This window comes from Schistocerca nitens, chromosome 8 (assembly GCF_023898315.1).
Source record: "Schistocerca nitens isolate TAMUIC-IGC-003100 chromosome 8, iqSchNite1.1, whole genome shotgun sequence".
Classification (NCBI taxonomy): Eukaryota; Metazoa; Arthropoda; class Insecta; order Orthoptera; family Acrididae; genus Schistocerca; species Schistocerca nitens.
Window position 1 is genome coordinate 486,543,881 of NC_064621.1, and position 15,081 is coordinate 486,558,961.

At 45.7% G+C, this 15,081-nt stretch overlaps 1 protein-coding gene across 2 annotated transcripts in view; it reads right to left on the reverse strand.

The window, feature by feature from the left end:
* The window catches only part of LOC126199382 (uncharacterized), a 327,315-nt gene that overhangs the window by 213,561 nt on the left and 98,673 nt on the right, over window positions 1–15,081 (reverse strand). The gene's annotated exons all lie outside the window — the stretch shown is intronic.

Sequence of the window (15,081 nt, forward strand, 5' to 3'; positions counted from 1 at the left end):
CAGCCAATCATCTTCCAACGTGTGTAGCGCCAAAAGCAAAATTCGGAGGGAGTGGTGTTATGGTGTGGTTGTGTTCTTCATGGAGGGGGCTTGCATCCCTTGTTGTTTTGCGTGGCACTATCACAGCACTGGCCTACAATGATATTTTAAGCACGTCCTTGCTTCCCCCTGTTGAAGCGCAATTCGGGGATGGCGATTGTATCTTTCAACACGATCGAGCAACTGTTAATAATGAGTGGCTGCGGCGGAGTGGTTACACGACAATAACATCCCTGTAATGGACTGGCCTACAGAGTCCTGACCTGAATCCTATAGAACACTTTTGCGATGTTTTGGAACGTTGACGCCGTGCCAGGCCTCGCTGACCGACATTGATACCTCTCCTCAGTGCAGCACTCCGTGAAGAATGGGCTGCCATTCCCCAAGAAATCTTCCACCGCCTGATTGAACGTATGCCTGCGAGAGAGGAAGCTGTCATCAAGGCTAAGGATGAGCCAGCACCATATTAAATTCCAGCGTTACCGATGGAGGGTGCCACGAACTTGTAAGTCATTTTCAGCCAGGTTTGATCACATAGTATACCTTCATTTAGGGTCTGGATCTGTTTCTAAACAAGTATTGACATGGATAGTATGACGTCGTCTGCAGAATCACGGAATGTCATCTTAGAGATCAGTGTTGTCGCTACACTCTGCGCCGTGGAGGATCTCAGCAGCGCAGCGCAACTGCCGCCCGGGATGACTGACATGATGTTGGTTTGACAGTGCACGATCGTACAGCAGCGTCCCATTACTTTGAGTTAGGATTTGGACTTGTTTGTACCAGGTGTAGAAGTATGAAACCGGAATTTCCCTATAGATGGTGCTAGCCGTCAGTGAAAGGCCCGTGAGACTGCGTCTGGAGCGCCATCTGCCTCCTGTAACAGTTGACGACGCATTTCAACACACAGTAACCGAAGTTGCATACATCAGTATCTGTTTCAAACGCGTAAACATGTCGAGTTTTGTGCCTATGAACTACGAGTTGCAGACAGCATTGATTTGAAGAAATCTGCTGCAGAATCGCATCGAATGCTTGTCGAAGCTTTCGGCGAACATGCTCTTGGGAAAACAGTGTTTCGAGTTGTTCAAAAAATTCAAAAGTGGTTATTTTGACGAGAGAAACGATGAGGGCAGGAAACTACCGAAAAAGTTCGAAGACAACGAATTGCAGACCTTATTGGATGGAGATGATACTCAAACAGGAGCTCGCGGAACAATTGAATGTGACGTAGAAAGCTGTTTCTCTTCGGTTGAAAACTATGGAGAAGGTGCAGAAAGTGGAAAATAGGTTCCGCATGAACTGAATGAAAGACAGCAAGCAAATCGAAAGACCAACTGAGAAATGCTGCTTTCCAGATACAAAAGTAAATCGGTTCTCCTCCGAATAGAGACAGATGATGAAAAATGGGTATGTTTTGAGAATCCGAAGCGTCGTAAGTCATTGGTGAATCCAGGCAAACCATCGACATCCACTGCAAGACCAAATCGCTTTGGAAAGAAGGCAATGCTCTGTGTTTGGTGGGATCAGAAGGGTGTCATCTATTATGAGCTGCTAAAACCTGGTGAAACCGTTAACATTGATCGCTACCAATAGCAAATGATCGATTTAAATAGAGGATTACGTGAAAAACGACCGGAACATGGAAAAAGGCAACACAAAGTCATATTAATCCATGCTAATGCCCTATCACACACAGCAAAACGGCTCAGGGAAACGATCGAGGCGTTCAGTTTGGAGATACTAGGGCATGCAGCTTATTCGCCAGACTTGGCACCGTCCGATTATCATGTTTGCATGACTGGGACATCCTCTCACTGAACATCGCTTCATTTCGTATGAAAATGTACGAAAATGGCTCGCTGACTGGTTCGGTTCAAAAGAAGAACTGTTTCCTTGGCGTAGCATTCATACCTGTCGGAGAGGTGGGAGAAATGTATAAATAGCAATGGAGATTACTTTGAATGAAATATTATCAGTTTCAACATACAGACGTTTCACACGATGGGGAGGTCGCCACACATCCTCTTACCCACATTTCGCCCCTCCTTTTGACGTCTCCGCGATGGAGGTCAGAACCGCGAAACTCGGCGTTGAAATCACGCGGTTTTCTCATGCGTGACCGAGGAAAACATTTCAAACGCCGCCGACCAGAAACGACGCGAAAAGCTCTCAGAGGGTGCATAAAGGGCGTCAATGAAGCCACCCCTTTCCCCAGGACGTTGATTCCCACACGTTTCGCGGTCGAAAACGATAGTTCGCAGTGCAAGGAGCGACTGGAAGATGTTCTTGACGACCTTTCACACTGCTTATACCGTTGCACGTTGCAGCCCTTCTCAAAATGCTCTGTTGACCCGCATTCCCACTGAACTTGATCGCACCGCAAGGGGCGTCGAAGGGGTTGCCTAACCCTCAGGCCCCAGAATAGCCATCAGACTAATTTTGTGTCAAATTTATGAAGGTACAGTTCTAATGTGCTCGACAAAGGTGTGTGTGGCACCAAGGGTGCTGCCAAACTGGGGTTCTTAGAGGGAACCTCGTTTTATTCATGACATGTTAATGATGCACTCCCTCGTGATGACGCCACAGGAAGGCAGAAAAATGAAGCGTTGAAGAAGCATAAGTAGCATTTGCTGCTTCAGATCGCATTCAAATTTCGTCTAATGGTTTTGAACGGTCACTGGTGGTCCTGACCTGTAGACGAGAGCAAAAATTGCGATTACGTAAAAGGTAGGCGAGTTTCTTAGCTTACCGGACACTTTACCTCCGCTGGCGAAGTTCGGTGTCGTGTGGTGGCAAGTTTCCTTTCAGGGTCGTAGGGCACTCGGTTGTTGAAAGTCTTTGCAACAGACCACCTTCCTCTCGGTTATTTGATGGAAACACGAGACGTAGGCAAAACCCGATCTCTGGTCTTCTCGTATTAAATCACTCGCCTCACGCAAAAGACGTCGGCATATAAAAATTTTGACGGTACAGTTCAAGATAACTCCGTTCAGAAGGGTATTTATTCCTGTACGTAGAATGAGAGATTGACCAACTGGAACCTAGATGTTGTATGTAGCAACTGAAACTGAGTGCTTAAATTTATTTCACTGCTAGCAATCTCTCAGTAAAGATCATCCGAAGTTTCAGCACTTTTCCGTTCCCGAAACTTTACAGTTGCACGTCATACCACCTCACATCCCTTACATGCTGTGTATTGAGGTCCATGGTCATAGCTATCAAGATGAGTCGGTGTTTCTAGACTTTCATTAGGCCTTTGATGCCGTACCACACACACACATCTATTAAAGAAATTACGTTTTTATGGAATACTTAAAACAGCTTCGCTATTGCACACAATATTTCTTTTCAGGAATAGAGCATCAAGTCGTTCTGGGTGGCTAGTCGTCTACAGAGAAAGAAGAAATATCTTGTGTGTCTCAGTGTAATAGGACCATTAGTATTCTTATTATACACCAGCGACTTACCTTATGGTGTAAGCTGTAATGTCATACTTTCCACGGATTATAAGATTGTTTATGAGGAAGTTTCACCCCATAAAAATTGTAGTAACATCCACCTAGGTATTGACAAAGTACCAGCTTGGTGTAAGGATTTGCAAGTAGCTCTCAATGTAGAGTAATGTAAAACTGTACATTTCGCGAAACGTAAAATCTTCTAGTCATTCACTACACAATTAATGAATTATAATTACGGCCAGTCAGGCCTGGGAGTAACAGTGAGAACAAAACCGAAGCGGAACGTTTACTTGTGGTCAGTTGCAGGGAAAGCGAACGACTGTTCAGTTTATCGGACCCTGCTCATGCATCTCCATCAGGCTGAGAATTATATACTAAAGCGCCAAAGAAACTCGTGAGGCCATGCGTATTCAAATACAGAGACATGGAAACAGGCAGAATACGGCACTGCGGTTCGCAACGCAGAAAATAAGGCAAGTGTCTGGCGTGGTTGTTAGATCGGTTACTGCTGCTACAATGGCAGGTTACCAACATTTAAGTGAGTTTGAACGCAGTGTTATAGTCGGCACACGAGCCACAGGGCACAGCGTCTTCGAGGTAGCGACGAAGTGGGGATTTTCCAGTACGACCATTTCACGAGTGTATCGTGAAATCAGGAATCCGGTAAAACATCAAATCTCCGACATCGCTGCGGCCGGAAAAAGATCCTGCAAGAACGGGACCAATGACGACTGAAGAAAATCGTTCAACGTGACAGAAGAGCGACTCTTCCCCAAATTGCTGCAGATTTCAATGGTGGGTCATCAACAAGTGTCAGCGTGAGAAACATTCAACGTAACATCATCGATATGGGCTTTCTGAGCTGAAGGCCCACTCGTGTACCCTTGATGGCTGCACGACACAAAGCTTTACGCTTCGCCTGGGCCCGTCAACTCCGACATTGGAGTATTGATGATTGAAAACATGCTGCCTCGTCGGACGAATCTCGTTTCAAATTGTATCGGGCGGATTGACGTGTACAGGTAAGGAGACAACCTCATGAATCCACGGACCACGCATGTCGGCAGGATACTGTTCAAGTTGGTGGAGGCTCTGTAATGGTGTGGGGCGTGTGCAGACGGAGTGATCTGGGACACCTGATACGTCTAGATACGACCCTGACAGGTGACTCTCGCGTAAGCATCCTGTATGATTACCTGCATACATTCATGTCCATTGTACAGTCCAACGGACAATTCCAGCAGGACAATGCGACACCCGACACGTCCAGAATTGTTACAGAGTGGCTCCAGGAACACTGTTCTGAGTTTAAGCACTGCGACTGGCCACCAAACTCCCCAGACATGAACATTATTGAGCATATCTGGAATGCATTGTAACGTGCTATTCGGAGGAGATCTCCAACCCCTCGTACTCTTAACGGATTTATGTACAACCCTGCAGGATTCATGGTGTCAATTTCCTCCAGCACTACTTCAGACATTAGTCGAGTCCATGCCACGTCGTGTTGCGCTACTTCTGCGTGCTCGGGACTCTCTACAACATATTAGGCAGCTGTACCATTTTACACTCCTGGAAATGGAAAAAAGAACACATTGACACCGGTGTGTCAGACCCACCATACTTGCTCCGGACACTGCGAGAGGGCTGTACAAGCAATGATCACACGCACGGCACAGCGGACACACCAGGAACCGCGGTGTTGGCCGTCGAATGGCGCTAGCTGCGCAGCATTTGTGCACCGCCGCCGTCAGTGTCAGCCAGTTTGCCGTGGCATACGGAGCTCCATCGCAGTCTTTAACACTGGTAGCATGCCGCGACAGCGTGGACGTGAACCGTATGTGCAGCTGACGGACTTTGAGCGAGGGCGTATAGTGGGCATGCGGGAGGCCGGGTGGACGTACCGCCGAATTGCTCAACACGTGGGGCGTGAGGTCTCCACAGTACATCGATGTTGTCGCCAGTGGTCGGCGGAAGGTGCACGTGCCCGTCGACCTGGGACCGGACCGCAGCGACGCACGGATGCACGCCAAGACCGTAGGATCCTACGCAGTGCCGTAGGGGACCGCACCGCCACTTCCCAGCAAATTAGGGACACTGTTGCTCCTGGGGTATCGGCGAGGACCATTCGCAACCGTCTCCATGAAGCTGGGCTACGGTCCCGTACACCGTTAGGCCGTCTTCCGCTCACGCCCCAACATCGTGCAGCCCGCCTCCAGTGGTGTTGCGACAGGCGTGAATGGAGGGACGAATGGAGACGTGTCGTCTTCAGCGATGAGAGTCGCTTCTGCCTTGGTGCCAAGATGGTCGTATGCGTGTTTGGCGCCGTGCAGGTGAGCGCCACAATCAGGACTGCATACGACCGAGGCACACAGGGCCAACACCCGGCATCATGGTGTGGGGAGCGATCTCCTACACTGGCCGTACACCACTGGTGATCGTCGAGGGGACACTGAATAGTGCACGGTACATCCAAACCGTCATCGAACCCATCGTTCTACCATTCCTAGACCGGCAAGGGAACTTGCTGTTCCAACAGGACAATGCACGTCCGCATGTATCCCGTGCCACCCAACGTGCTCTAGAAGGTGTAAGTCGACTATCCTGGCCAGCAAGATCTCCGGATCTGTCCCCCATTGAGCATGTTTGGGACTGGATGAAGCGTCGTCTCACGCGGTCTGCACGTCCAGCACGAACGCTGGTCCAACTGAGGCGCCAGGTGGAAATGGCATGGCAAGCCGTTCCACAGGACTACATCCAGCATCTCTACGATCGTCTCCATGGGAGAATAGCAGCCTGCATTGCTGCGAAAGGTGGATATACACTGTACTAGTGCCGACATTGTGCATGCTCTGTTGCCTGTGTCTATGTGCCTGTGGTTCTGTCAGTGTGATCATGTGATGTATCTGACCCCAGGAATGTGTCAATAAAGTTTCCCCTTCCTGGGACAATGAATTCACGGTGTTCTTATTTCAATTTCCAGGAGTGTATTTGGCTCTTCAGTGTATGATATCCGTTGCGTTACCAAGGCTAAGTGCGCACATGCATAATAATTTAGAGTTACGAATCAGTGTCACGTCTCAAAAAACATTTAATTAATTGTGATTGAAATTATGCATCATATGCGGAACGTTATTCGAAATTTTGAACTTTTATGAAGACACGCATAGGATACAGTGTTCCACCATTCGTACGACAGCTTACCTGCACATATATCAAAACAGGCCAACTCGTTTAATTTCATGAAAAACGAGGCTGCCTAGAACAGTGGAACTGACGATGACCAGTAAATGGGATGGAACTTTTTGTGTTGCTGGCTGACTAAAGAAGAACCAGAAGTAATTCCTCCTTAATCTCAAACACCCCCCCCCTTCCCCCCTCCCGCCCCCCATCGTGCCACTAGTTCAGACATCTTAGTTCGTCGGTATGGCGAGAGCAGGAAAGCTGATTTAGGTGTAGCAGGTTTGACGGCGTCTGTGACGTTCGTTTTATAGCAAGCTGGTCTCTCATTACGGCCTCCCTTTATACTAAACTTTTTTACTATAACAAGATACCTAATTTTGATTGGTATCATTTTTCAACAAATTCACCTTGCTTTCCAACGCATTTCGTCCACTGTCGCACAAAATTTCCGATACCCTCTGAAAGAAAAGTTTTGGTTGCGGAGCAAGCCATATATGCACCGATTCCTCTACCTTTCGATCGGATCTGAATCGACGGCCTCTTAACGCTTCTTTATGTGGACTTTCTCCTATAACTATTCGTTTGAGAAACGCTTCACCTTCGTTAGGATGACGGTCCAGTAGATGCTGACAAATTTTCACACAGTTGCGCTTGTGCTGTTCGTTGAGTTGTTTTCTAACCCACCTTGCACAGACAGTGTGAAACTTGAGCCTGTTACGCATGATTTCATATACAGTATCATGACTAATCTGCATATGGTTTACCACATCACCAATAGTCATTCGTCTGTTATTCAGAATCAATTCCTGGATTTTTTTTCAATACTGGCATCAGCTGTGGCTTAGCTGGACGCCTCACTCTGTCGTCATCCTTCTAGTTCATTCGACCACTTCTGACCTACTTCGTTGCGAAAAAATATTGCACCCGTATTTTACTGAAAGTCTTCTAAATACTGCAGCTCCTGGTACACCTCTAGACCATAAAACCCGGATTACGGAATGGTGTTCTATGGCGCTAACAGAAGGTGGCGCTGTGACCTCTACGTCGCAACAGCGCAATGCGGACTGATTTGATACCCTAGGAGAGGACAACGGTGCCATGTAGCGGCTGGTCAACACACAGAGAAAACTTGAAGGCAATAAGAGCGAAGTTGCACACACTTATTGACTTAAAACTTACGGGATAAAGAGTTGCTGTTCCATCATATATTATGAAAAAACTTCACTTAACGGGCAGAAAGTTGCAAAAATATTGCTCAGCACAGTGCAGTCTGTTAGGAATGAAGATCAAGGAGTTTCGGCTAATGTTCAGTTGCTGCAAACAGTATGAGAAATTTAAAAAGAAACTTAACGCTAGTGGATAATAAACGCGATCTGTTTTAATGATTTCTTCGTTGTATTGGAATGATTCATTGAAAAAAAAAATACCATTGACGAGATAAATTCCTTTTGTGTGGGAAGCAGCATATGCGCACTGCTGCTTAGGACGTTAAATGTGCCAGGCTTTCTCAAACAATAGACTCGTTCTTCACTGGTCATGAGCAGATAAATTTTCCTATGGTAAATGGCTCAAATGGCTCTGAGCACTATGGGACTTAACTTCTCAAGTCATCAGTCCCCTAGAACTTAGAACTACTTAAACCTAACTAACTTAAGGACGTCACACACATCCATGCCCGAGGCAGGATTCGAACCTGCGACCGTAGGGGTCGCGCGGTTCCAGACTGTAGCGCCTAGAACCGCTCGGCCACTCCGGCCGGCTAATATGGTAAGAAGGAAAGGATCGTTTCTGCTAAAGCATCGTCTTGGTACTACACTTAGAATCACCACAGAACAGTATTGGTGCACTGAAGCAGGTTTCCGCATTTCGATCGCCATCCTGGAGGCGTTTCTTTATCTGAACACAGAAACATTTTTCTGACTTTTAACACTGCAATACGCAACACGATCAAACAGTTTTTAAGAACATTAGTTAGAGTACTTACAATGAGATAGATCAAAGATTGTACCTAAGAAACATCGTGCATCGCGTCCAGTTTGGCTGCCCAGATTCTCGCCAGATGGGAGAGTTGCCGAGCCCAGTATCAAGGATTTATTTTAACACCTTAATACCAGAACAAATTTTTAGATGAAAAATGAAAATAAAAAAATCGTGGCTCTTTAGATGTACCCGGAACATCCATGAGGACGCAGCACTTGTCAGAAGCATTGTTAGCTTTACACAGAATCAGCACTTACCGGTACTGACGCTAAAAATCCGTTAACCTTCAAATAATTAGCACGGCACTTGCGAAGCCGCGACACTCGGCATTAAGGGGTTGGTCTCAGACGAAAGAGACTTCTGTCGCCGCCGGTCGAGGCCCACCCGTATTGATGTGCCAAAAGTCACTGGGCGGCGTTCCTTTGAACGTCGTGGCGATTTGTATAGAAAGACGCACAGGTGTGGTTCTATGAATCATCAATGTTCACCGTTGACGAGGACAATATTTCATTATTTGGAATTATCGAAACATGTGGGAGGTTATGGATGCCAAACTACACCGGCCTGCAAAACTTAAAGAGGAAAGCAACTTTCGAGTGAGGTATCACTGCCAAGTAACATGGCTCGATCAAACTTGGACCATACATAGAACAGTTAAGTTTTGATGGTAACTGAAAGAGACACAAGAGACACACAATGAGACGAACGTTTATTCAACGACAATAAGTACACTGAAGTCACTACGATTTATGATAGTCTCCTGGACATTACAAAAGGTAGGTCAAGGTATTATCACCACGGGCGGAAATACTTGTACGTGCTCATCAACTCGCTAACACGCTGACCACAAGGTTAATAAGGAGTCCTTGCGGAAGAGCAGTCAATTGCTCCACCAACGAGGTTGACAACTCGTAGATGGTCGTTAGTGCATGTGGGCGTGCTGCAATATGTGTACGTTCCCCCAAAACACCCCACATGTACTCAATGGGATTTAAGTCGGAGAACGGGCGGGTCAGTGCGTCCATTCAACATTAAGCCTCCCACACCCTAACACCTGGCAAAACGATCATGTTCGGCAAAACTGGAAGTAAGCTGTCGAGCGTCAACGTTGAGCGTGCTAAGTTCAACGTGATGCTGAAAGCTCAGACATGACAGTACGTGGGCCCCAACGTGGTATACGCGATCACAACGCACTCCAGCGGCAGTTGCAGGATGTTTCTAGTTTGTAAATCACACTGTTTACTAAAAGGGCGCACGTAAAATTCCCACGTTAGCTCTATTAAAACGCACATTTCCTCCATCGACCATGAAAAGGAAAGTAGCGTGTCCAATCAATAAGGCTTACAAAAGTTCCATTACAAACAGTGCGATACAAATTTGCAATACTTCTCCACATAAGATAAACATTATTTCATCATTCCCGCATTTTAGAAAAACCCCAAGGTCAGTCTTACTTGATCACTGTTCCTACTCAATGGCAGAATCTTTGCAACATGTGAATAACGAAGCGTAAAAGAAAAACGAGCAAAATATCTTTATACAAGTAGCACAAGCTGTCCTGTAGATTAAGCCAATCGAACAAACTCACCCATCGAAAAAGGTGAACTTATATTTACATAATATCAAATATTATAGTATATACGTATATTAAACAAATAAGAAAGTATCAGAACCTAATAAAAACGCAAATGTTACGGAAAAACATTCGAGGACGCGAACCACTGCCATAGGATTCAATCTTTTTACGGATTAGTGACGTTGCTCACTACCCTAAACCTACAACACGTTGCTGATAACCAGTCATACCATATTACCACTTGCTGAAAACTTTAATCGTACAATGTTACTGACTGAAATTTAATTATAACAAATTGTACCAAAAACAATGGGTTTTGGGTGGATCTTCAGTGTGTCGCTGCCTTCAAATAGCATACTCTCATAATACACAAGTTACAATAATTCTTTTGCCACGAATATGATGTTCCTCATTGTTTTATTGGAATGAATCACACAGTTAACAACAGGTTATCCAGTGATTGTGAATGCCAGTATGGCGCCTCACAACTCTGTGCTGAAGGGAGATAGTGTGCGTGTGACGTAGGTAGCGTTGTGCCATCTCATTGGCCAACGCTCAGACGCATGCTCAGAATATCTGACATGCTAGATATTGCTCTGCACGTTATGACGTCAGAAACTCGGCTCGCTCAACGTTCTGATGCACGGTCCGTGTGCCGACGGCTGTACCCTCATATGTACACAGGAACAGTGTCAAACATGATCGTTTTGGAGTGCAAGTGTTATGGTATGGGTTGATACAATGCTGCAAGGGCGTACTGACGTCCAGATCTTTGAACACGGTACAAAATGGTTCAAATGGCTCTGAGCACTATGGGACTTAACAGCTATGGTCATCATTCCCCTAGAACTTAGAACTACTTAAACCTAACTAACCTAAGGACAGCACCCAACACCCAGTCATCACGAGGCAGAGAAAATCCCTGACCCCGGAACACGGTACATTCACTGGTCAACGCTACTGTGACACCGTACTGTTCTCCATTTTTTTCAGAGGCGCATTCGGCCCTGACTTCATTGTTATGGATGACAATGCGCTATTGCATCCTAGGCTGCAGCTGGAGAAGCTCTTGGAACGAGAGAATACTCTGCGAATAGACTGGCTTACCTGTTCCTCCGACTTAAATTCCACCGAGCGCGTGTGGGTTGCGTTGGACAGACATATTGCTGCTTGTACACATGTACCAACAACCATCTAGCAGTTCTCAATTGAGCTGGTGGACGAATGGAAGGAATGTTGTGAGCAAGAGGTAGCAGTTACCAACATCTGTGCCAACATTATTGGCAACAATAGACATTTCACTGTATAAGGAACCATACTGCTCTTTAATGGAAGCACAAGGAGAGATGTGAACTATTCACTTACACTAACTTTGTTAATTTCAGCATGTTATTTCATGTTGCTACGGTCTGTGTTTTATGTAATCACCATTAGTATTTGTTTCTAGCAGTTTGCTTTGTATCTATAACATTTGTATGTCATTATGCTTTACAGTGTGGTTATAATTAAACTTTCACTACCTTACAGTGTCTCTATGAAAAGCAATTGATCGTAGAACAATGAAACTTTTTAGAAACATTTGTAAGGACTCGCAGGAGAGAAATAATGAACAAACCATTGAAAAACGCACTATAATTCCGCATGAGTGCGTAACGTTTTTAATTGCGTACAATGGTTACTTTCTAGGTTACAAACGTTCCTCAGTGTGACCACCATCTGCATCGATGACAACTTGGAACCGCTCTAGAGATACAGGGTGGCAACTATTGAACTATATGAAAAAAAACCTAAATTAGTTACAAACTGCGGCGTGCACACACTTTATTCAACGTTACAGATATTAGGATTTAGATTATGAGATGGCTGGCATCATTGGCGATGATGTGGTGCAGACAAATAGCGAAATTCTGCATGACCCGCTAAAGTGTCGAAACATCGATGCTGTCGATGACCTCACGAATTGTTTTCAGGTGAGCAATGGTTTTGGGGTTATCGCTGTACGCCTTGTCTTTAATATAGCCCCACAAAAAGGAGTAGGATGTGTTCAGATTCGGAGAATATGACGGCCAACCGAGGACCATGCCAGTGGCCTCTGAGTACCCCAGAACCAGAATGTGGTCCCCAAAGTGCTCCTCCAGGACATCAAAACACTCTCCTGCTTCGATGGGGTCGAGCTCCGTCTTGCATGAACCGCATCTTATCAAAATAAGGATCACTTTGGATAGTGGGGTCGAAATCATCTTCCAAAACCTCCACGTACCGTTCGGTTGACACCGTGCCATCAAGGAATATCCCACCGATTATTCTGTGACTAGACATTACACACCACACAGTCACCCGTTGAGGGTGAGGAGACTTCTCGAGCGCGAAATGTGAATCCTCAGTCCTCCAAGTGCGTCAATTTTGCTTATTGACGAATCCATCCAAATGAAAGTGGGTTTCGTCGCTAAACCAAACCGTACAGCTCTTACTAATTCCCATCATGCCCCATGGCCAACCGTGTAGTTTGAACGTCCTAGCGCACATCGTTCAGAAGTTATCACGATTTCATTTCATATAGTTCAATAATTGTAGCCCTATACCATTCCGCAACTGTTCGCTGCACTTTTCGAACGGACGACAATGGGACGTCTTGACACATCTCTTTCTCCACGTGAAGGTCGCACATTCTATCAAGCATTCTCAGCCATATTCACAGTAACATCTTCAATAGTTTGTGGCACAATTGGCTGTCGACTTCTCCCAGTAGCAGTTCCTAAATCAACACTTAATACGAACTTCCGAATCATGTTTCAACCCCAGTGCGAAAAGACATCTGTGAATTCCTTTAATGCCTCGATACTTGCGAAGAGAAGCAGCACTGTCACGGTTGTTTTGACAAAAGAGCTTTACAAGTAAAGCCCTGCTCACCTTGTCCACACCCAAGTTGACTGTGCGCGACTGTAACGCACACTGATGCTTGCGTTTTAACCCTACGTCGCCGTACCAGTACCAGCGTCTAACAGCAAGTCACGGCTGAGAGTACGGCCGCCGTATTACAAGTTCTTTTTAGTTGACGCCACTTCGGCAACTTGCGAGTCAATGATGATGTTGATGGACACACAACACCTAGTCCCCTGCCGGGAATTCAACCCCGGCCCTCTGCGTGGTAGGCGGTAACGCTACCGCTACGCTACGGAGGCGGACACTAACAACACAAATCCTGCAGCGCAGTCTGAACATCATTGTAAACTTGGGTACGCGATCGATAAATATTCTTCAGTGTGCACTGCCTCAAGTAGCGAAAGGTTAATTCTAACCACCTAGTACTGTACTTAGGTAGATGCCGGCCGGGGTGGCCGAGCGGTTCTAGGCGCTACAGTCTGGAACTGCGCGACAGCTACGGTCGCAGGTTCGAATCCTGCCTCGGGCATGGATGTGTGTGCTGTCCTTAGGTTAGTTAGGTTTAAGTAGTTCTAAGTTCTAGGTGACTGATGACCTCAGAAGTTAAGTCCCATAGTGCTCAGAGCCATTTGAACCATTTGAACTCAGGTAGATGGATGTATGGGAAATACTCAAATACCAATAAATAAATAAATAAAAGTTATTGATACCAGTGTAGTAGAGGCCGTTTACATCCTTAACCGGCCTGGTCGGAAATTTTAACGCTGAATGTCTTGCGGACTCGTGGGGATTCAAAAACACCAAAAAAGTTATTGTGTCTTGTAATGATTTTTTGTTGTAATCAAAGATGTACAAGGAAAAACACATTTTTATTTCCGACCAGTTATAAATAAAGTGAAGAGAAAAAGTCTGATACTACGAATATTACAAAAATAGACAAAGTATTTCTGTTGCATCGGTTCCCAAGAAAAAACTGACAAATGAGAACTTTTTAATGGAACACACATTTCATAAAGTCTAAACTATAAGAAAAGAGCACACATATATTTCTATAGAAAAACTGCAAAATATTGACAGTACACATACCTCAAAGTTAGGATCTGTAGCGTTAATTTTTCTTCGATTCGTTGACATATTCAGTAAACTATAAATATTAGTCTAACTGCGTCGCGGTGTCCCGGGACTGTTCAAATGGTTCTGAGCACTATGGGACTTAACATCTATGGTCATCAGTCCCCTAGAACTTAGAACTACTTAAACCTAACTAACCTAAGGACAGCACACAACACCCAGCCATCACGAGGCAGAGAAAATCCCTGACCCCGCCGGGAATCGAACCCGGGAACCCGGGCGTGGGAAGCGAGAACGCTACCGCACGACCACGAGATGCGGGCCCTGGGACTGTTACGTTCGTTGTTTACAATGCTTGTCTTGATAACAGACTGCAGTCACCTGAGCACGTGGCGTGCCTCCCCGCCATAGGAAGGTACAGTATGAACGGCGTATGCTTCAAGATCAACAAATACGAAAGTTACTACAATTTCGTACTTCCCTGGAGTCCCAGAGACACCGCTGCACCGGTTAACGTACACTTCGGGTACTCCCATAAGTACTTTTGCTGTTTTCGTTCCATTATGAACGACGTGTTGATTTCTACATGCAAGGAAGATCTGTATCCAAAGTTGTCCTAATACTCCACAGACTCGTAACTAGTTCATTAAACGACCCTGCGGAACAGGTCGAATGCCTTCCGCAAATGAAGGAACACGACAACAATCTGAGAGGCTTTTCGTTGTGTTTGTTTTCGTTTATGTTGAAACGCGTATGTATTCAGTACAGCGATGGCGAGGCATGACAGAATCTCTGACCAGAGAGTTATTTATCGTTGCCAGTCTGCGCTTGACCGCGCGAGAGTTCAGTTGCATGTAGGGAGTCGGTAGTTGTAGTTGCTAGTTGCGA